This window comes from Callithrix jacchus, chromosome 14, assembly GCF_049354715.1.
Source record: "Callithrix jacchus isolate 240 chromosome 14, calJac240_pri, whole genome shotgun sequence".
Taxonomy (NCBI): Eukaryota; Metazoa; Chordata; class Mammalia; order Primates; family Cebidae; genus Callithrix; species Callithrix jacchus.
This window is the reverse complement of record NC_133515.1, coordinates 71893761-71915079: the sequence shown is the minus strand read 5'-3', so window position 1 is coordinate 71915079 and position 21319 is coordinate 71893761. Positions and strand designations below refer to the sequence as shown.

The following is a 21319-nucleotide window of genomic DNA, read 5'->3' as shown; positions in this document are numbered from 1 at the left end:
GCCAACATTCCCAGCCTCACCCGAGGAAGGGAGATTTCCAGACAACAGGGGTTCCGAGATCCCAACTCCCTTCCCTGCTCCCCACGCTTCTTCAATTCTTCTGTCATCTGCCCCTGCTTTTCTTGCAGGCTTTAGGGGGTATTCATGCTCTCCGTTTCCCAGTGGACATGTGGCCGGGCCAGTGGGGCTGTGTGCGTGTGTGTAGGCACGCGGGCTGTGAAGGGGCCGGGGACAAAGGCCTCGGAGTGAGATTCAGGGCACAGCTGAACTGCCCTGAACTCTCCTTTTTGTTTTCAAGGAAATGCATAATCCAAGAACCACCCACGGCCCTGGCGGCTCTGCTAAGCAGGGCTGGAATGTGCTGCCTTTCCCGTTAGTAATTGTTTTTTCTAGTTAGCCTGTAACCCTTCGCCTGCCATTCCCCTGCTGCAGGGGTGAGGCCTGCAGGGATGGACACCTCGGCCGCCCTCCTAAGATGTCTGAGCACTCTCCACCCCACTCCCATGGGGCCCAGGGCCTGGTCCTGGCATCACACCCTGGACCCTCTGCCTTCGTTGGAGCTCCTTCCTCACTGAGAGGGGCCAGAGCTGCTGGAGACCACAGAGTCCTTCGTGGGGCCTGCAAATCCTTGTTATGAAATCGACGTGTCTGGTTGTAGCCATGGCTGTGACTGTGAATGGGTGCCAGTGCAATGGGTGGAGGAATGTGTTTGTGTGGGTGGCTGTGACCTGGGATACTGAGGACTGGGGGGTGAGGGGGGGAAGGAAAGAGAGAGTGTACCCTGAGAACATGGGTACACATCTGTGAAAGGCAGCAAGTGTGGTTGTAAATCCAGCGTGTGTGCAAGCGGGGGGTGGGGGTGTGTGAGCGTGTGCCTGTCCTGGGAAGGAAGAGCTGCGTGGACCTGAGCTGACTCAGCACTTCTTTTTCCCGCCCACCGAGCTGAGCGCCTGAGCCTTTGCTCCAGGGAGGAAGTAGTGCCCTCTGCCCCCCTGTTTGTGTCATTGGCTGCCTCACCCTCACCAGCAGGAGGGGGGCAAACGTGGCACCCTGGGCCCCGTCCCAGTTAGCTGAGCTGTGTATCTTTAATCCCTAGGGATTAAAGAGGTCAGAGGCTCATGCTATTTCCTGACCCCTTCCTGCCAGGTCCTATATTCTCTGGGGTCTGGAGCCCTCTGAAGTGGCTGTAGGTAAGTCCAGGCCTCTGCTCAGATGGAGGTGGCCTCTGTGGAGTAAGAAGGGGTACTGGGCTATTGCGTGTTGCACCCTGAACCCTACCTCCTTACAACACTGACCGTTGCTGCCTCATCCTTGGTGACTTGTGGCTTCTAATTCTTAGTGTGAGCTCTACCTCCCTGGGTGGGGAGGGGTGCTGGGGTGGCCTCGGCGCCCCCATCTTTCAGGGAGGTCTGCCCCTCCAGAAGTCAGAGCTCAGATCACAGAAGGGCTGGGAAGTCAGGAGGGAGGGACAAAGCCCAAAGTCTCCTGTGGCAGGCCCTGGGGCAGAGGCTGGCCTGTGCCCTGAGCAGCGAGCAGCACAGCAGTGCCAGGGCCCGGTCCAGTGTGGCTGCTGAACATTTGGTTCAAATCAAAGGCCTTTTCCAGCCAACAGAGGAATGCTGCCGAGTGGGCTTTGGGAACGGGGCCCGGCAGGGCGAACACTGCCTTAATTGAGGCCCTTCTAGACTTTTAATTACAAGCAATGTTTTCCCAAGCTTCCTAAATTGACCATGGAGACCCGCTGGTGTTCGTGCCCATGCCAGGGACAGAAAAAAAAATCATTGTGCAAGCTTTTTCAGCAGGTTTATTTTAGCAAATGTTTTAGGTAGAAAGGCTCACACAAACTGGAGGTGAGATTCATTTTTCTAGGAAGGCCAGGCACAGACACAGAGAGACCCACACCCACAGGTGGGGTCAGACACACAGGCCGAACACACGCATACCGGCGGGCACCTGTCGAGAGAGGCACGTGGACAGGCGGAGGACGTGACTGAGGAGTGGCTGCCCAGGCTGCAAACACCAGGCTGGAAATCCAGCCTGAGCACCCGGAGCGCTTTAGAAAGGCAAACACTGTTGGCGCCCTGCCTGCTCCCACCTTCACCTCCTACCTCCCCTCCAGGCTGGCTGGGCCTGGGCCTGCATCGGAGCCCCTGTGCCCTCCACAAGGCCTGTTTACAAGACCCAGGGCAGCCGCCAAAACCCCAGCTGTGCCCCTGTCCTTGTCTGTCTCCAGCGGACATAACTGATTTGAAAGGAAGCCATGCCTTTGTCTGTGCAAAGAGGACCCATGTTCAGCACCCAGTGGCATCCTTGGGGCACCTCCTGAGGGAAGCTTCCATGGGGAGCAGCTGGTCCGGGTTACAGAGGCAGGAAGTGGAGGTGCCCCTGAAAAGCAGACCCCCTGGGAGGAAGCTCCCAAAGCACGTTTGTGTCCAGGAGTTGCCCGGATTCCAGGACTGCCTCAGAGCTGACTGCCCCAGGCAGGCCTGTGCGCCTGAGAGCGCTGCTCACTGCGGCAGCCTCAGCACTGGGCATGCTCAGCTCAGGACCTCTTTGTTCTAACAGTGACTGTTCACTGCTGGGCTCTGGGGGCCCTGATGGCTGGAAAGACAGAGCAGGTACCCTGACACAGGTGATTCTGGAAGCCCCAGAGGGGCCCTCTCTACCCTCTTTTCCTCTTTCCCTGATGTTTGTGCCCCATGTCTGTGGGTCGACACCCAGGCAGCCTCCAGAATCTCTCCCAGTGTTCAACAATGAGCCCAGAAAATGATGCATAATAGAAATGGGAACAAGTAGGGTGCCCCGAGAGGGAGGGAGGCCAGAGATAATGCCTGTTTTGCCATCCTGCCAAGGGTCCCCTTGAGTGTGGGCAGTGGCCAGACACAGGGAGGTCAGGGCCAGGAGCAGAGGGAGGCCATTCCCTGGGCCCAGCCCTGCCAGCCAGGGCGAGCCTTGATGGCCGTTACAGGCCGTTGCTATCGTCCCTTATCTGGGGCTCCCGGCTCTTACACCATGTCCCCAACCGCCCCTGGAGTGTGTGTGTGTGTTCAGGGGGGCCCCGCTTCTCCCTCCCTAAACAGACCGTTACTTGGTTTCCGTTGTTTGGGGAGGGGGTGGGGAGCTGTCTGCTTAATTAATCATTTTAGGCCACCCTGGGAAACTCATTAAGCCACCTCTCAGGGCTGGGAGCAGAAACTCAGCCCTTCAAGTTGGGACTTTCTGGTTTGCCATATCAGGGTCCAGTTTTCCTTCCACTCATGTGCACACATGTGCATCAGAGTGCGCCTGTGTGCGTATGTGTGCGTGTGTGTGTGTGTGCGCGCGAGAGAGAGCAGGAGTACAAGGGAGAGTGCCCTTGTATCTATGATCCTGTGTGTTTGCGTTTCCTAGATTCTGCGAGGAACTTCCCCTGATTCTTCTTAATTACCAGCCTAGAAGAAATTCAAGATGCTTAGAGCAAAGGTCAAACTCCACCTGTTTTCCCTGCACTTCATTTTCTGGCAGTTCCCACAATAGTACAGATAAGTAAAAGATTAAGGCAATCTTTTCTAATTAAAGTAATTAAAAAACGGCGATGATTGCACCTTTCATCTGAAAGGGAAAATATTTACTCACCCAACTGCAGGCCCTTAAAAGCATTCAGGAGGTCTATTTTGACAAACGGATCTTCCTCCCCTCCCCCAGCCCATTCTGCTTGTCCTGGACACACACACACACACACACACACACACACACACACACACAAAGGCTGGTTTATTTAGCAAGCAGAGGCTTGACAGGGGCACCCTGAAAGCGGGGCGCCTCAGGCGGTTTTGAGCAAATGGACACTTTGCTTCAATCCTGGCTTGGCCCCATTGAGAGGTTTCTGGGCCGTTGGGATTTTGATTTGATGAATCGATGTTTTACTCTTCCTTCTTCCTCTCCTTCTCCTTTGGGTGGGAAACCACTCAAGGTCCCTGTCTGCTCTACTTACCCCTCTGTCCTGGTTGGGATAGAGACCCCGAAAAGGAAGAACTGGTCAGAGGCTTGGATGTGGTCCATCCATCCTTTTACCCAACAAGCACTGTGCAAACAAAGCACTTGCTCGGTGCCAAAGGGGTGCTCTCGGGTGTGTGCCCCAGTCCCTGAGAAGTGCAAAGTCTAACAACTGCCCTGGGCTTCCCCAGGAGAAAGCAAACGTGAATACAGGCTGCTGTCATTCACTTCGTCTTTGAGGCAAGTGTAATCAGCCAGTTTCCTGGTGTGTGGGGTCTGATTGCACAGATTGCATTTTTTCTCTAAGTAGAGAGCCCCTCTGGTGACATGTGACAGTGAGGACAGTGGTACCTTACTCCAGAGGAGTGGGCAGTGTGAAGACTGACAGCGATGTGAATACCCAGTCCAGCATTCTGGGAGGCCCTGATCGCTGTCCCATCTGCTCTCCTCCTTCAGCCCACCTGCAGGAGATGCTCTGGAGCCCGTGCTGTGGAGCTTGGAGCAGCATGGATAGGCCAATATACAGGTTGCTCCTCAAATCCTCAGAACATGACATAAAGGAATATCGCTGGATCCAGCTCTAAAAACACAGGGGCCCAGCTGTCGCCTGAGAAGGGCCTGGTTTGCCTCTGCCTGCCCGAGGTCAAGCTAGACAGTGTCCTCAGTGTGACCCGCCGCCCTCCACTGTCCTCTTGGCAGAGATGCAGCCTCAAAGAGCCAGTATGGGCAGGTCCAGCTCTGCAGTGACCCTGCTGTCCAGGGTGGGCTGGGCAGGGAAAAGGAATGCTGTGTACACACGTGTATACGTGTGCAAGTGAGCACATGTGTGTGCTGTGGCTGACCTGTTTGTGGACGAGCTTGCTTGGTACCAAGAACAGTCTCATCAGAGATTAGGGACAAGCCTTCGGGGCTCTCTGTACTGCAAACTCACCCAGTGTCAACAGCACCCTCTTTGGGCTCTGGACTGTAGCAAAGCAACCCCCAAACCTCTCTCTTTCCCGGCCTTGCCCCTCGAGTCACGGCCTCTGGAGTGACAGCTCTCCTGGTGTCATTTCTCTGCCTGGTCACCCACAATGGCTCCCAGCTTTTGGAGAAACAGATGCACCAGCACACCTAAAGCACTGAGGTCCAGTGGCCCACCTTGCGCTCAGGGGATTGATTCAGGCCCAGCCTCAACCAGACTCTTCCCGCTGGTCCCGAACACCCTTTGTGAAGCTGTGAAAGTTGTGGATTCCCTCCCAGGAATCCTACTGATCTCTGCACAAGGGCCCACCCCATGGAAGGGCAAACAATTCCAGGGTTCCTGGGTGCCCTGATGCCCATACTCGGAGCCCAGGCTGAGAACTTTTGACCCACAGTCCCTATGTGCCAGGTTTGTCACTGGGCTCTGATAGGCTGCCCCTCACCTTGTCTTCCCTCCAAACTCAGTCCAACCCTCTCCTTGTGGGGGAGACAGGAGGAAGCCTCCAATCCAACAACCTCCACCCAGTGCTGGCTCTGCCCGAACTCTGCAGTGCGCTTTCAGCACAGCCCAGGGCAGCTGCTGTCGGACCCACTCAGGGAATTGTGTCTGACCCGACCTACGCATTTGGTGGTTAGCTGGCTCTGTGGAAACAGTCCCCGGGGGACTGGAACCCTCACTGCAAAAATAAATTCTCCCTCTGGATGTGCTTTTCTCATCTTGCTTTCTCTGCATTCTGGCTTTTTCTTTTTTCTTTCTAGTGTCCCAGCCGCTTTTATCTTCTTCCTTTCCTCCCACTGAGACCCAAACAAATCCCCTGGTAAACAAACTCTCAGGCCACTCTCTTAAAGAGACAGTATGTGTATGTTGCCATCTGGCTGTCCGGTCCTGCTAAGGGGCTGCATGAGGTCTGGGGACAGATGAGCTGAGAGGTGTTAAAGAGGACTCCAGAGAGTCACAGGAAAAAGCTGCCCTTTTTCTTGGTACACTGTGAGTGTACCAAGAAAATCACCCTAAGAGTTTCCTTCCCTCTCCCACCTCTCACCTGAAGATACAGAACTGGAGGGAACCAGGGGCTTTCCCCTCAGCCAGTCTCCCTGAGTGGTGGTGTTGAGATTTGATCATAAGACTATCATCCTCTTTTGTCTACATGATCTGAAAAGGATTTCTCCCTTTTTTTTGGGACAGAGTTTCGCTCTGTCATCCAGGCTGGAGTGCAGTGGTGTCATCTAAGTTCACCACAACCTCTGCCTCCTGGGTTCAAGTGATTCTCCTGCCTCAGCCCCTGAGTAGCTGGGATTACAAGCGTCTGCCACCACGCCTAGCTAATTTTTGTATTTTAGTAGAGACAGGGTTTCACCATGTTGGCCAGGATGGTCTTGATCTCTTGACTTCAGGTCATCTGCCTGCCTTGGCTTCCCAAAGTGCTTGGATTACAGACATGAGCCCCCTCACTTGGCCAGGATTCCTTCCTTCTTAAGTGTGATTTTAAAAATACATATTTTCATGTTAACCTCCTCCCCTCTACCCCACCAGGAGAACAGGTCTCTGAAGTGATCGTTTCAAACAGAGGCAACGTGAGGAGAGGGGCAAACCTAGCCTGCACACCACTTTCCTGGAACTTGGTGACTTTGTGACTTGGAGGGGCTCTGGTCTTCATTTGTCATTGAGTATATGTGGCTGGCTTGGCGAGTGGAAGTCACTGTGGGACAGGGGAGCATGTGCGTGCTCTCCAGTGTGCGCCGGTGAGCATGCATCTGCACTGGCGCCCGGCAGCTGCCTTGAGGGTCTCTGCTCCGAACAGGTTCTGCACGGTGCTGAGGCTGCCCCTCACTTCCCATCTCAGCTGTCTGAATGAAAACACTGGCATCTATTTCCTGTCAGTGCTCATTCCTATTGCCCACTGGCAGAGCAGCCACAGGACCCCGCCCAGGGACAGACAGCATCCAGGGCACGGCTTCCTGGGATTCTGTGAAGATCCAGGGTCCCTTGCAGTAGGTCAGCAGAGGCAGAGCCTCCTGGGGAGGCTGAGTGGCTGGTCTCCAGCCGATGATCTGGGCTGTGAGGTGGGAGGGAGGTGGCATGGTGGTCCTGCTGCCCACTGAGAAGGCAGGGCCGCCTCTGCCATGGCCCCGTCCCTGTCACCTGCACTGGGGGCTGGCCGCTGCCAGGCACAGGTATCACCTTCAAGGCACAACAGCAGACAGCTTCTAAACCAGGGCTCTGTGGAACAAACCACACCTAGCAAAGGTGGTTTTTCCCCTTTAAGAGAATACATTCCTCAGCAGGACAGTCGCCCTGGGCTCTCTCCCTCTACCACTTGGAAGCCAGGCAGAAAAACTGCCTGGTGGGCAGGATTACAGGATTAGTCAGCTTTCCCAAAACAGACCCACAGGCTCTTAGGTGGAAATGAGTTTTGGTCTGAGCCCTTCTTTCCTGGTGACAGGTGTGTTTGCTGGGCCCTCCCCCTGCTCCACTCCTCGAAATTTGCCTCTTCCTGACTGCTGGGAACTCCTGTGCTTTCTCATTCAGGCAGGCACTGGGGATTGGGGGGAAGCAGGTTTCAGTGGAAATGAGCCCTAGGGTTTAAGCGACCAGGCCCTGGGAGGAGGGTGGCACTGCTTGGACCAAGGGGCTGGCTTTACAGACCCCTCTTCATCCCTACCAGGGAGCAGCCCTGCTGAATAACCCTGTGCTGGACGGGCCAAGCGGGGCCCAGTGGGCCATGATGGTCCCAGGCGTGTCCGCTCCTGCCCAAATTCCCATCGGCCCTCTCTCCCCACTGGGTCTTTGGGTGTCTCGGCCTCCCTGACCTGGGCCTGCCCTGCAGTCTCAGAGTCTGCAGTGTATGAGCTGGCCTGTGCCAATTCCAGAGGTGGTGTTTCCCAGAAACAAAGGGACTGAAGACCAGTTGCTGAGGCTGGGCCACCATGCTGGGACACTCAGATGTCTGAGAATGTTGCTGTGGATGGATCCGAGATTTGGATCTAAGCGAGGAAGGGATGTGTCCTAAGTCTCTGCATGGGACCTGCAGCCTTGCTTGCATTTAGAAGTTCAGAATCATATACTCACAGCTGGTGTCCTATACAGGGGATGTTCTCCTTGGAACTTCTTTCTTTTTTTTTTTTTTAGAGAAAGCTGGCACAAGAAAATCTATTTTGGTTCTTTGGCCCCGATAATCTCTGGAGTCAGCGTGGTCCTCCTTTCAGCTCTGTGGCTCTTCAGGAATCTGGTGGGGGCTCTCCTGGCGATCTGTCTGGAGGCCACTTCTGCCACGTTGTTATAGCCACTGGGAGCTGCCTGGACTGGCCCCTCTGGGCTGTTATATCCCAGGCCATGCCCAGAAACTGGAGTCCTGAGCCGAGGGCAGATTTCAGAGCACACTAGGTGCAAGGCCAGAGCTCTCTTGAGGCTAACGTTAGAGCTGACTGCAATCAAATACAGGGGTGAGCTGTCAAACTTTCTCAAGGAAGGGCTGATACTTCTTTTAAGGGTACAACATTACCTGTGAAATAAATAGTTCTCATGGGTAAAGAGATAAGGCTCATTCGCATTTGAGCTGGACAGAAAGGTATGGATCTCCTGACTCTGGCTGGTATCAAGGCTTGCAAAAACATGGGCCCTGCCTGAGAGGTTCTGATTCAATGGGAGAAGCTGAGAATTTGTATTTCCTTTCCTTTCATTTCATTTTAGAGATGGGGATTTTATTCTGTCACCCAGGCTGGAGTGCAGTGGTGCAATCATAGCTCACTGCAGCCTTGAACTCCTGGGTTCAAGTGATCCTCCCACCTCAGCCTCCTGAGTAGATGGGACCACAGGTGTGCACCATCACACCCAGCTAATTTTTTAAAACTTTTTTTTTTTGAACAGATGGGGTCTCGCTCTGTTGCCCAGGCTGGTCCCAAACTCCTGGCCCCAAGTGGTTCTCCTGCGTGGGCCTTCCAAATTGTTGGGATTATAGGTATGAGCCACCATGCCCAGCCTAGAATTTGTCTTTCTAGCAAGTTCTCAAATGATGCTGATGCTGAAGAGGCCACAGTTTAAAAAGCATTGATTGTCCCAGTGCCTTTCTCTGATTTTACAGGTGCAGAGACCACTGTCCAGGGAAAGAGCAGTTTGAGCAAGGTCACCAGCGGGTAAGTGGTGCAGCTGCAGTCTAGGTCTCCCACCCCCAGGTTAGCGAAGAGCCGCTGCCCAGCCCTGGGAGTCAGCCCTTCTTATAGGCTGCCATGGCCCACTGGGCACTCCTTAGTGCTGGCCGTGACTTAGAAGACGAGTTAGTGCTGGTAGCACCCAGTTGGTGCTGGAAAAGGAAGTGGCATGTTTTGGCGTGTCCTGGCCTCTAGGCTGAAAACTGTTTATTTGGACAATTAAGAACATGGCTTCAGCTGAACCACAAAATCAGACGGAAACCTTTATCTTGGGTGGCACGTTCTTGGTTTCCTCCCATGCCCTGGCAGGCTTGTGGTATGGGGCCACGCTGGCCAGGGTGGGTCTGGGAATGGTTCCAGGGGCTCTGGCCTCCACCCTGGAGAGGTCGGTTAAGTGTGTCAGGAGCAAGCCCTTGGTTGCCCTTTGTGTCGATGATGTGGATGGAAAGGGGGGTGTTGGGGGGCCCCCAAGCTCTTTAAACCCCTAAGCCCTCTGGAGTCCCTTGAGGTGAGGCTTCTTCTACATTGACCATAAAATTCAGTATCTGCCAGACCACCTTCCCCTACTGCAGATCTCAATGATCTACCCTCCTCCCTCCAGCCACGAAATGGGGGAGCTCACATCACCTATTCCACATTCAGACCCCATCCCTCTAGGGTTCTGGGCCTCTACCTCCATGGGAGGTTTGAGGGTAGATAAGTGAGGTGTTTGCTTACACCCTCCTTGAAGTCTAAGCTTCTCCCGTACTAGGAATGGGGCTAGAGGCCCCAGGGCCCCGGACCCCACTGAGGATTATGGTCGGGAGCTGGAGAACAAAAGCCAACAGCTTTCTGCCACTCCACTCCCCAGAACTCCCAATCAAAGCAAACAGAACAAACACCAGGAGTTGCAAAGATCCATTCTGAGAATTTGTTACACACTGGCTCAGTCACTTCGGTAACATGAGGGCCATAGTGGACTCGGAGAGGGGCCCCTGCCCAGTGAGAGAAAAGGACAAGCTTAGAAATAACTAGAGAAGAAGCTGGAGCTGGAGCGGCAGATAAAGAGCTATGGGGTCAGCCGAGGATGGGGTGGCTTCAGCTTTATGCTCGGTGGCCAGAGGTGCTCATGGGAAAAACAAAACCCAAGCCACAGCCTCCCCCAGCGCCAAACCCCAAGAAGCGCTGAGGGGAGCTGGCCTACTCAGGCCACAGCTGGTCACACTTAAGCCACTGTGTTGAGACACAGTCTCATGACAGGCGCTTGGGGAACAGCCACTCTGCCTCCCTGTCTGAGCTGTGTTCCCTGCCCCCCATGGACACCAAGCAGGCCTGCCTGGCTCGAAGCCCTTCCAGAACACAAGGGCTCCCGTCTGTGTCCCTGTGAATACCAATAGGACTTGTTTCCAGAACATCAGGTTTGTTTTTTCAAAACTTTTAGATTCGGGGGTACATGTGAAGGTGTTTACATAGGTGGACTTGTGTCACAGTGGTCATCACCCAGGTATTGGCCCAATACATAGTTAGACTTTTCCGCTCCTCTCCCTCCTCCCACCTCCACCCTCAAGTAGACCCCAGTGTCTGTTCAGAACCTCAGATTTTAAAATTCTACATCTTTTTTTTTTTTTTTTTTTTTTTAAAGATGGGGTTTCACCATGTTGGTCAGGCTGGTCTTGAACTCCTGGCCTCAGGTGATCCGCCCGCCTTGGCCTCCAAAGTGCTTGGATTACAGGCGTGAGCCACCATGCCCAGCCTAAAATCCTACATCTTATTCTGTTTCTAAACGACTCTCATCTGCCAATCTTGTCTCCCTCCTTAGTTGTACACTATAAAAACTTCTTAGGCTGAGCACAGTGGTTCACGCCTGTAATCTCAACACTTTGGGAGGGCGAGGTGGGCGTATCACCTGAGGTCAGGAGTTTGAGACTAGCCTGGTCAGCATGGTGAAACGCCGTGTCTACTAAAAATGCAAAATTAGCTGGGCATGGTGGCGCACACCTGCAGTCCCAGCTACTCAGGAGATTGAGGCGCGAAAATTGCTTGAACCCAGGAGGTGGAGGCTGCAGTGAGACAAGATCATGCCACTGCACTCTAGCCTGGATGACAGAGCAAGACCCTATCTCAAAACAAAACAATAACAACAACAACAAAAACCACCTTCTTAGGCAGGAACTCAGTCTGCTGCCAATTACAAGCTCCACCCATCGCACCCCTCCTCTCTTGCCCCACCTGGATCTCAGTGGTGGCTGATGAGTGATTTTGGCAGTCACTACCTAGGCTAATGACGTTTGTCACAGGGTGTGTGTGTGTGTGTAACTGCAGGAGATGGAGGCACTGGAATGCATGTGGCTTCTGTCTGCCTCAGCTGCTACTTTGGGGTGCATCTTCCACCCCCAGTGTTTCCCTCACACTGGTGATAGGGCTGAGGGCCTGGGAGGCAAGAGGGTGATGTCTTCCACCGGGAAGTGCCTTCCTTCAGCTGCTCAGTACGCATAATCCTGCAGATTCCAGCAAAGAGGGTGGAGGGAAGGAGCCCCAAGGGGCACAGTCAGATCTCCAGTCTGTTTCTCCCTCCTGGCTCCAGTCCCAATTTTAAAAGAAAGAAGCAGCAGCAAAGAAAATAACTGCAGTGCTGTGAGTGCAGCCAGGGCTGAGCTGAGGGCGTGGGGGGTCGGCAGCCCACGGAGGTGAAAATTAAGCAAGAGTGTGAAGAATTCTGCATTGCTTCAAAATTGGTCAACTGCTTCCACATTTATACAGATGCCTAAAGATGACCTGGTGAGGGAGAGGAGCTGAGAAAAGGATTACACACCAAATACCTGGGAGGACACTGTGGGTTGCCCGTCAGCCCCTATGCCAGTGTCTCAGGGAGGTGAGAGCATATACCTGTCCTCTGCCTTTTCCTCACTGGCCCGCTGGTCCTGCCCCGCCCTGCCCCTGCCTGAGGCAGCCTCCTGGGCTGGGTCCTCACCCTGCCCCATTTCCTGGAGACCTCTGGAAGGTTTTCCAAGTCGCTGGCTGGGGGCCTTGAGGAATGAAGGGGACTCTCCTGCTTCAGCTGAGCTTGGAGGAGGGGAAGGAGGGACAGAGGGCCCATCCCTCTTCAGAAAAGAGGAGGGGAGGGTAAAGAGAGAGGCTAGAAGAGGAGAGAGGCAACTGGTTCTGTTGGAGGTCTTGTCCTGTGACCTCCCCCTCAGTAGAGTCCCCTGTGCCTCTCATGCTTTGGAGAAGGCCAGACTTCAGGGACAGTCAGTAACAACCATCACGCTGGTTTATTGAGTGCCACACCCCCAGCACAGAGCTTAACGCTTCACATGCGTGTTTCATGTAACTGTCACAACACCCTCCCCAGACGGGAGTTATTGTCCCTTCTACAAAAGAGGAAACAATTTCAGGCTGAGGGGCTTGCCTGAGGTCACCCGGTTTTTAAATGGCAGGGCTGGGGCTGGACAGCGAAGTCTTCTTCTTGCCCTCTGTTACCAGCTCTACATGACTCTCTCCAGGGGGGGATGGTGCCTGCCCCGTGGAGTCCAGGGCAGGCTGGGGCAGACAGACTGTCGCCAGGCCTTGCCTCTCTCTGGAAGCAGTGCGGACAGTGTGACCCTGCTCTGAAGGCTGAGTGGCTTCCTTGAGGAGGGAAGGCCACTCCCCACAGAGCCAGACCCATGTGCTAATCATCAGGGCTGGCCTGACTCCTCACCCGAGGTGTGAACGGGCCTGGTGTTGGGGCTGGAATGAGGCACTTTAATGGACAAGTTGGAATCTGTTTGTGAGCAGCGAATTGCTGCAGTCCCCGGGGCCATTTTCCACCTCAACTGTGTGACTCTGCAGATCCCCAGCACTGAGCCATCGACAGGGCAACAGGAAGGTTGTGGGAGATCTGACAGGACCTGGCCCCCAACAGAAGTCACAGCCTTAGCCACCCCCTGCCCTCCTCCCCTGCCATGCTTGGCACCGAGGCTCCTGCCGTCCTCCTAGAAAGCCTGCTCTGGTCTTCCGGGCATGCGCGTTCCTGGCGATCCTTGGACCACCAAGCAGACTGTTTCCTGTCTCCTGGCTGCTCGCTCTGTTGCTCCCACCACATCTGGTCAAGGGTCCCTCTCCCGGGGGTGTCATGTGTGGCCGCAGCCTCAGCGGTCACACCATGTGTATAACTTCAGAGCTGCATCTGAGTCCTGACTTCTTTCCCGTGTTTCTAAGATTCTTCACCAAGGTGTCTCACAGGCACCTCAAAGTCCCGGGTCATTTGTTGCAGGAGCCTCCTGATTTTCTGTCCCCTTCCTGAAGTGTAACCAAACGTCCTGAGAGATTGTCCCAAAGCCAGGCCCGGAGTGTGTTTCTTCCCAACTTAAAAACCCTTGAGGGGGTGGGATGTAGTGGCTCACGCCTATAATCAAACTTTGGGAGGCAGAGGTGGGCAGATCATGAGGTCAGGAGTTAGAGACCAGCCTGACCAACATGGTGAAACCCTACTCTACTAAAAATACAAAAATTAGCTCAGCGTGGTGGCACACACCTGTGATCTCAGCTATTCAGGAGGCTGAGGCAGGAGAATCACTTGAACCCGGGAGGCGGAGGTTGCAGTGAGCCGAGATTGTGCCTCTGCACTCCAGCCTGGGCAACAGAGACTCCATCTCAAAAAAAAACTCTGGAGGGCTCCCCACTGGCTCCAAAGTAAGGACCAAACTCGTTATCCAGATTCACAGACCACTCCTTGAATCAGCTCCCAACCCTGCTCTCCAGCATGGTGGCCCCCTTTTGCTCCTGCGAACCTGTGTGTTGCAGCTGTTCCAGATTTCATACCATCCCCCAAAGACGGCCCTGTGCTTACTGACTCCATGGTGTGGCTTTCTCGTGCCTCCTGCTTGGCATGGAGTCCTGTCTCTGCCTACCACACTCCTGCCCTTCATTTAAGACGCGGACACCAAATGCTCAAACCCAGAGGGTGGTTAAGAGCATGGAATCTACAGCCAGATCAACTAGTACAAGACCCAGTTCACTTTCCTCTAGATTCGACCTTTTGAGAAAGTTTTGTAAACCTTCTGTACTTAGGTTTACTCATCTGTAAAAGGAAGACAATGGTAGCAGCACCTGCCTCATTGGATAGTGTGAAGGTTAAGTGAGGCTACGTGTAAGGCACTTGGGACAGCATCCAGCTTGTGGTCAGCACTGAATGTGTCAGCAATAACACCCCAGATTATGAAGCCTCTGCTGATCCTTCCGAAGGCTCCCCTGGGCCACATCAATCTCTCTCTTTCCTCCTTACCTCAAGCATTTTCCTGGACACCAGTAGCAATCTGAACCATATCTGCCTGGTTGTGAAGTTAGGATTCTTTGATGGCAATTGGACAATGTTCAAAACCCATTGGATCAAACGAGAGGAGTTTACTTTTTCTTTTAGAGACAGGGTCTATCTTGCCTAGGCTGATCTCAAGCAATCCTCCCACCTTGGCCTCCCAAAGTGCTGGGACTAGAAGCATGAGACACCACACCCAGCCCAAACAAGGGAATTCTTATCACAAGTATACGAGTGGGCCCTACAGTGTCCAGAGGCAGGAATGCACAGCACCTCAGGAAACCCTGGCACTGGCATCTGGAAATATTGCTTGGGTAGGTTCGCTCTCTGAACATTCATTTAATTATTCTCTCTGTAGACTGTGGCCTTGCAGACTTGGCTAGAATCCGTTGCTTATGGCATTCAAGGGTATATACCACAGTCTGACATGGAAAGACGAAATCTCCTCCTTTGTCCCAGTTCAGGCCTTACTAGCCTCTCTAGCAGGGGCAAAGGGAGGGTTCATGTTACCCAGAATTATTGCTGAGCGTGTCTCACTTTGGGTGAAAGGGTACATTTAAGGGGTCCATGCCAGAGACTGCAGATTGGTCCCTAGGATGTATTTCTTTCTTTCCTTTCTTTTTCCTTCCTTCCTTCCTTTTCTTTTCTTTTCTTTTCCTTTTTTCAAATGGAGTCTCACTCTGTTGCCCAGGCTGGAGTGCAATGGCACAATATCGACTCACTGCAACCTCTGCCTCCCAGGTTCAAGCAATTCTCCTGCCTCAGCCTCCTGAGTAGCTGGGATTATAGGCACACACCACCACAGCTGGCTAATTTTTGTATTTTTTAGTAGAGACAGCTTTTTACCATGTTGGCCAGGCTGGTCTTGAATTCCTGACCTCAGGTGCTCCAACAGCCTTGGCCTCCCAAAGTGCTGGGATTACAGGTGTGAGCCACCACCCCCGCCCTCCCCATCTTTCTCAGTAATAGAACTCCAGGATTTTGCTGTCCTAAATAAAGACTGCATTTCCCAGCCTCCCTGGCAGTTGGCAGGGCCATGTGATTAGGTTCTGGCCAAAGTGACATTAAAGTTAGAAGAATGTCCTTCTGTGCTTCCTCCAGCTCGCTGGACTTTGGAGCCAAGCTGGCAGAGTTCAAATCCTGGGCCTGCCACCTATGAGTTGTGTGACTTTGGACAAGTTACCTAATCTTTTGTACCAGTTTCCTTTGCAGTAAAATGGGAATAAAAAGAATATCTACATAATAGTAGATATTCTGTGAGGATTACATGAATTCATATTTGCAGAGTGAGTAGAAGGGTTCCTGGCACAAGCTCTGGAAGTGTGGCTGTAATGAAGATGATGGCAAGGATGAAGATGAGGACAGCAAGGCTGGAGCTCAAGTGCCATCCTGGGTCCTGGAGTAGAAGCCACATGTTGAGAACAGTCTGGATCCTTAGCGAGGGTTGAGCCATGACACCAGCCCATGACTGTTTGCCCCTTGAGCTTGTTTACAGAAGAAGAAAAACTCACCTTGTTTAAAACACCATCCTGTTGGCTTTTCAGTTTGCTTGTAGCCAGATCTAATCCTAACTGATACAGGAGCGTTGTAGGTTCAACACACGTTCCCGTCCCCTGTACCATGTTGTAGTTCTTTGAGATGATGTCTCACCATTCCTACTTGGGTTGTACATTCCTTGAGGACAGAAAAGCCTCCCTCTCACAGGAGGTGCCCAGAAAGTAAGTATCGAATTAATGGAAGAACTATGTGAAGATCATTCTGGTTCAGTAGACAAGGAATTCTTTGGCTAGTTGGAGAAAATCAGTGATTATCATAACAACATTTATCAAGCATAATGCCGAGGGTGCTTTTTTTTTTTTTTTTTTCCAAGACAGGGTCTTGCTCTGTTGCCCAGGCTGGAGGGCAGTGGTATGATCACGGCTCACTGCAGCCTTGACCTCCTGCCTCAAACGATCCTCCCATCTCAGCCTCCTGGGTAGCTGAGACCACAGGTGTGTACCAGCACACCTGGCTAATTTAAAAATTTTTTTGTAGGGATGAGATCTCGCTATGTTGCCCAGTCTGGTCTTGAACTTCTGGACTCAATTGATCCTCCTACCTCAGCCTTCCAAAATGTTGGGATGACAGGTGTGAACCACCACACCCAGTCCCTGGCATTCTAAGTACTTCAAGTGCATTTTATAGTTTAGCTGTCATGACAATCCTATGAAATAAGTACAGTCAGGCCACTACACCTGTGGGCTCTGCACCTGTGGATTCAACAAACCATGGATTGATAATACCCTATTTGAGAAAGAAAAAAGATGGTGGCATCTGTGATAAACATGAAAAGACTTTTCCTCCTTGTCATTATCCTGTGTGTATAGGCTCCAGAGTCCAGTGAGCCAGAGGAAGCAAAGAAGGGAATTCTCCTCCCTTTAATGTCACTTTGGCCGGAACCTAATCACATGGCCCTGCCAATTGCCAGGTAGGCTGGGAAATGCAGTCTTTATTTAGGACAGCAACTATGCTACGTATATAGCATTTACATTGCATGAGCTAGAAGTGGTCTAGAGATGACCTAAAACACAGGGAGGGTGTGTGTGGGTTATATGCAAATACTACACCATTTTATATCAGGGACTTGGGTACCCTCACGTTTTGGTATCCTCAGGGGAGTGAGGGTCCTAGAACCAATCCCCCACAGACACCAAGGCATGACTGTACTCTCACTGGTTCCATTGTACAAATAAGGAAACTGGGCTTCAGAGAGATGGAGGTCAAGGTCATAGATGCAGCGGGTGGGGCCTGGCTCCAGAGCCCAGGATCTTCACAATTTCGCTGTGAAATCTCAAGGGCTTTTCTCCAGCAGGCTCTTTGGAAAGAAGAAACTGTATAAGCCAACAGGAACCCATCGCGTCAGAGTGACCTTGCTTCTCTTTAGATGTTGGAGATTTGTTTGGAGGGCTGAACTTTAGAGAAACAAAGGGAAATGGCAGGGTTTTCCTGAGATCGATGGAGGTAAAGACACATACAGATTATGAAGCCTCCTCTGACCCCCTAGGCCAAAGCGATTTCCCTGCCTGCTCTGCACTTCCACAGCCTGTCTGTTGACATGGCCAGCAGCTGGCCGACCTGGGTAATCTCCGGCAAAATTGTGACATTGGTGGAGTTTGTCTTCCTTCCTCTTGTATCTGCCTGCTATTGGATTTTCAGCCTCTTATTCCTATTTGGGCCCTCACATGTTCTCTCAGCAAGGAAAGCTTCATTTTGAAAGACAAAAATAGAGAACACAAAACTTAATCCCCCAAAATGAAAATGTAATGGTGGGATTTTAGGCAGCAGCGATGTGGGGGTTGAGGAACTTGCTGCCTCTCTAATCATCTCGTCCTTCCCCTTCCCCTTCCCCTCTCCCTCCCCTTCCTCTTCCTCCTCCTGCTGTCTTTTTATGATTATTATTTAACCATTTCACACCAGCAGTCCCACGCACGGGTCACCCTCTCACCCTGGTCATCCTGGGCTCAGGACCCCCTGGTGCTTTCACTCCTGGCTGCACACCCCCTGCCGGTCCCCCAAACACCGCTTATGTCTTCGGTTTTGTTAAACTGTTTGTTCTGAGAGAACAAAGACCACATCTAATAGCCAGGGATGTGGCTGCAGGAATATTTACTTCCAAAGGCGTTTTGGTCTCCGTGGCCTCTGAAGGCTCTTTCTACCCTGAGCCTTAAAGCACCTCGGCTCCTCCCCTGGTTCCCCGCATTGTGCCTGCTTCTGGGTTGGGTAGAAGATAGGTGCTTAGGAAGGATGTATTGTGCTGCTGCCTAACTCTTTTTGTAAGCAAGGCCGCAGGCCCCTGAGGCAATGGTGGAAAAGCTCTCCTGTTTTCAAAAGTCCCTCAACAAGCAGACCCTTGGAGGCAAAGCACTTTTAGAGTCAGGGTTTTAGAATCAGAGTTTTTTCTGGGCTGCAGCACAGCCTGCTCTGGCACCTGCTCTGGCCTGGCAGGCCCTGGGCTCCTCTTGGTCTAATATCTGGGCAGCCTTTTATCGGGGCCTGAAAACCACAGCTAGCCCTTCCCAAAATGACTCAACATCCAATATGGACTCATTTCCAGATCACCTGGCTCCAGGAGGCCCGTCCCACAGGACCAGGCCACGGCCATAGAGGCCCCAGCTTTTCTCAGATTCAAAGCTGACCAGGGACAACCATGCCAGAAATTCTGCAAAATGCAAGCACAAGCACTCTCAAGCGGCCGCTTCCTATTTCCCCACAACCTCTCCACCATACTCCATAATGTACAGATGGAGTGAGTTCAGCTCAGAAGGGAAAACATTTTTCCTCCTGTGACTTCTCCCCTGACTCAAGTCTACAACCACCAGGAAATGGCTTGGGACAAGGCTGGGGCAAGGAGGCAGGGCCCTTGGGGTTGGGACCAGGGAGAGCACCCTGCCCCATGGGGCCTAGATCCTTGGCCCCAGCACTCCTAGAAAACATGGCTTCTCAAGGAGCCACATTCTAGACAGAGCTGGAAGAGCTGATTGGGCTTGGGTTTTAGTGTGCATTGTGATCTAGGCACCCTAGGAGATGACGCCCATGTTCCCAGCACACAGACGGTACTTTTTCTGTCTGCCTCCCTAACCCAACACTTTGCACCAATGGGTAGAATGAATAGAGCTGTGACTGTAGACACAGGGGAGTTGATAACCCATTTCTTCCCACCTGCTTGAGACCATGTGGCCTTTGCATCTTGCCAGGCATGAGTTATTCGTCTCTTAGCCCGTGGAATCCATTGCCTGGCATGGCCTCCATACCCTTGCACCATCCATGTCCTCCCTGTCCACATCCCCACTCCAAAGTGGGTTCCATCCTACCTTCACATCCTTTCTTCTCTACCTGGAGCCCTCAGGGACCTCCTTTTATCCCTTGAGCTCTTAACTCTCAATGTCTGCACCACGCTCATGTGGCAGTAATCTCCATTCAACATGTAATACTATTTATTGTCTCATGTGGCTATGAAGGGCTTTGTGTGTGCCTCTTCTATCCCCAAGCACACTTTATTTTTTTATGTAGTTGTTGTTGTTATTATTATTATTGAGACACAGTTTCACTCTGGCACCCAGGCTGGAGCGCAAGGGCACAATCTTGACTCACTGCAACCTCTGCCTACCAGGTTCAAGAGATTCTCATGACTCAGCCACCATGCCTGGCTAAATTTTGTATTATTAGTAGAGACAGGGTTTCACCATGTTGGCCAGGCTGGTCTCGAACTCCTGACCTCAAGTGATCCATCTACCTTGGCCTCCCAAAGTGCTGGGATTATAGGCATGAGACACTGCACCCGGCCCCCAAGCATACTTTAAATCAGCTCTGTTTAGTAGATTTCTAACGTGAACTACTTATGTACTTCAGAATTTTTCAGCAGTCACATTTAAAAGTACCAAAAAAGACAAAATGAGTTTTATTATATTTTATTAACCCAATATATCAGAAAAGGTTATCATTCCAATATGGGATTAATATAAAAATTATTAATTAGATACTTAACACTTTTTTTTAGAAAGTCTTCAAAGTCTGGTGTGCATTTTATAGAAAGCTCTTCATCTGATTTAGATTTAATAATGACTTTTCCTTCTCTTCCACCTGCCAAATACCAAGCCAGAACAAGATGTAGCTCCAGAAGCAGGGTGTTCTGGGAATTGTAGTTCCAAGATTCTCTCAGAGCCACAGAGACGACCTTGGAAAGGGATGGTGGTGATGAGTTGACCACAGACAGTCCGGCCCATTATCAGTTGTCAGATGCAGGGAGCGCATCAAAGCTTCACGGGGAGGGAGGGCAGTGGACACAGCAGGGACCCTGAGTGAGCTGACTCCCAGGGGCAGAGGGGAGAGGAGCCTCCGGTGGGGGTAGGAGAAGCAGCGATGGAAGGGCATGGAGGGAGCAGAAAGGTGGGTCTCTGCGAGTCCCTAAAGCATTCTGGGCAGACAGATGCTCCAGTGTCATGAGGTGGCCAGACCTGCACTTCAGTGACCCCCCCACCATGGTGGCGGGGGAAGGCTCACAGGTGTCACTCCCCGTGCCTCTGGGTGCTGAGAGAGACTGGCCTCTGAGCACCCCTGCTTCAATGTGGGTGGACTCAGAAGCCATAGGGACCCCACCCCTCCAGAAGGCTTCCCGAGCCACTCTCCCCTCAGCCTGCACTCCTGACTTCGATGCTTGTCCGCACATGTGTGGGCACAGCTTATTAGCTGTGCTGCATGGAACATGCCCCCATGCACAAGGAGCCTTTGGGGTCAGAGGCCCAAACTGCCTTCTAAATCCCACACCATCTTGGAAGGTGCCCTACACGTCTGGGCTGAAGGGAGCTGGGGTGGAATCCAGGAAGAAAGATTTGCAGGCATCAGCCCAGTCACCGAAGCTGCTCCCGTCACCCACAATCAAACCTCTGAAAGAAGGGGCAGAAGTCCATCTGGGGCCCCTTTCATGCCCTGAGCAGCCAACCTGGCTCACACAGACCTCAGAGACCCAAGGGACATCAGAGATCAGGCTTTCGAAAGGAGCAGCACAAGCAAATACAGTTGTGGGGTGGGGGATGCACAGGGGTAGTGCTCCTGGCTGCAAGGTGCTAAGAGCACTGGGCCACTCTGCCGGTGCTCTGCCCCAGCAGGGGCAAGGATCTGAGAGGGAAGCGGGAGCGTCCTCTTGGAGACACCCCCACCAAATTAGAACACCTGCCTACTAATGAGAATGCCAGCCTCTGACCAGTGGCTGAAACCCGTCTTCTAGGCATGAATCCAGAAGTTAGATGTGCCATGACCCTTCTGTTCTTTCTTAAGAATTGTGGGATTTTAGGACTGAGTTACAATCTGAAGCTCACCTAGTCCGAGGTTAAACCTTGAAGATAAGGTGACCAGAGCAAACATGGAGTCAAGCTGGAGGCGGGCCTGGTCTCCTCTGCAGAGGCCTTTCCTTCTTCCCCA

The 21319-nt window shown here is 52.5% G+C and overlaps 1 long non-coding RNA gene across 1 annotated transcript; it reads left to right on the top strand.

Moving 5' to 3' along the window:
* The first annotated feature begins 1120 nt into the window (after positions 1-1120).
* Positions 1121-15889, top strand: LOC103787991 (uncharacterized). The gene is made up of 4 exons (XR_613787.5): positions 1121-1190; positions 9021-9072; positions 11827-11938; positions 15648-15889. It is a non-coding gene; the product is annotated as an uncharacterized LOC103787991 (long non-coding RNA).
* Positions 15890-21319: the final 5430 nt, after the last annotated feature.